Genomic DNA, 2,121 nt, shown 5'->3' with positions numbered 1-2,121 from the left:
AAAAAAAAAATGTCAAAGGGCAGTTCCAAACAACAGAAAGGAAGGACATTCTTAGCATATTTCAAGCTGCGTGAAATGAAGAAAAAATTCAGACCGTGAGTTGTAATATTAAAGGATTCTATGGGCAAATTATTGAAAGATGCAAGGAGCATTAAAAAAATTGAAGGAATACACAGTCACTGGAACAAGAACAACTGGTGAACATTGAACCGTTTCAGGGGTTAACATAACTCAAAGAGTTGGCCAATGTGGTCTGAAGTCATCAGCCAAAAGCAAGGTTCCAGGAATTGATGGGATATCAATTGAAATGTTTCCAAGAGCTGATGAATCCCTGGAAGTGTTACTTGTCTCTGCCCCAAATTTAGAAGAGTGAAGACTACCAGACACATGTATCTGTTCCTGTCCCAAAGAAAAGTGACACAATAGAATATGGAAATTATAGAAAAATATCATTAATGTTATAGAGATTAGAATTTTCAACATGTACTTTGGGGACACAATTCAATCTATAACAGGAAGTAACAAAAACGTCATTATACTAACAGATCCATCTATAGACACTGTGTTTTTTAGTTGTTATTGTTGATAAAACTAAACAGAACAAACTCTGTATTGTTAATAGTGTTGTTTTATTTGTCTGTTTCTACCATATGTATAACTTGTTTCTGACTGACTTGTATCATCAGCAATATTATTTTCATTTTAAACTCCTTTTGAGACAATGAATTCTGTTTCATTTCTTTAGCAGATTGGTCTAAAGTTCTCTGCAATTCTCTGGCCTGTGTATTTGCGTGATTTTTAGCTGAAAATCATAAAAAAAACATTTTGTAACACAGGCAGAATTCTTACTATTTATTCTGTGGATCTACACAAAATTCTAGATCAGAACAAAATGTTTTAGTAATCTGGAGTCCATTGCTTTTCTGAAATTAAGAACAATGAAGAAATGGGATAAAGTTCAGGAAGAATGAAAATACAAATAAGGAAAATCTACCACAATGAAAAATAATAACACAGATCCTAAAGATGAGCACACTCATAAACATAATGGCTAATGAACACAGCAAGCTTACTCTACAACAGGCCATCTCCGGGCGATAATAATGAGTATCACCTCATTTATTTTATCTACATAGAGAACATTTGAAATATATTTGACTTTCAATATCCCTGTGAATCATACCTGTTTGTTTTATTCAGCAGAAGCATCAATTTACTGGAACATACCCACTGTCCTTCCTTGTATTCTAGCACTGCTTCAATTTTTAAACTGATGTAAATTTTAAAAATAAAATTTTATTTACAGAAATTTTCCATTAAAACTGGAATTATGATATGTACCTTTTACCTCATTTCCTCATATTATTATCATCTTATATAACAATATTACAATTTTCAAAATCAGAAATTGTCATTGTTGTAATAATCATTGTTATATCAGTGGTATAATTTGTAATGTTTAGATTGTGTCAAATGGATGTATCTGAGTGAAGGTAGGAGTGGGGTCCAATCTATCAATCAGATTGCTGTCTGCTGACACCTCCCTGAGGGTGTGGCCCTTTGTAGAAGAGACCCCCCAGCAGCGTTTCCTTTGTTCCCCTTTGTCTTCTCCTACATCTGGATGCGAGTCCTGCTTTCAGTCTCCTGTTGTGTTGTCTGCTGATCCTTGGAGCCTTCAGGGGAATGCTGACTTTGGGCTGATGTCAACTTCCTTCAGCTCTGCCTGTAGCAGAGCCAAATATGGTCTGTGGTCCTCCTGCTTGGACTTCCTGCTTCAGGTTCATCAACTCCTACTGCTGCACATGTTAGGAGAAGCCTCAAGCTCCCATGTGATCTATGAATTTGAACCAGAGTGGACTTAAACTTGCTTCTATAACAATGGAAGTCATTCCCTGGTATCAGTCTCTTTCTATATACATACACACATATGCCAGATTTTTTTTTCCCAAAGCTATGCATTTAAATTGTTTCACAAAGCAATCTTATCACCTTCAAAGTACTCTCCATTACACTTCTGACATGTGGCAAATCTGTGATCCATTCTAGAAAACATTTTTCAAACGCATCTGTTTGGATGGCTGGCAGCACCTCTCTTATTTTTTCCTTCACCTCCTTTACATC

Source organism: Echinops telfairi, unplaced genomic scaffold (assembly GCF_000313985.2).
Source record: "Echinops telfairi isolate 266 unplaced genomic scaffold, ASM31398v2 ScPeMD7_7;HRSCAF=31, whole genome shotgun sequence".
Taxonomy (NCBI): Eukaryota; Metazoa; Chordata; class Mammalia; order Afrosoricida; family Tenrecidae; genus Echinops; species Echinops telfairi.
This window is presented reverse-complemented; position numbering follows the sequence as displayed.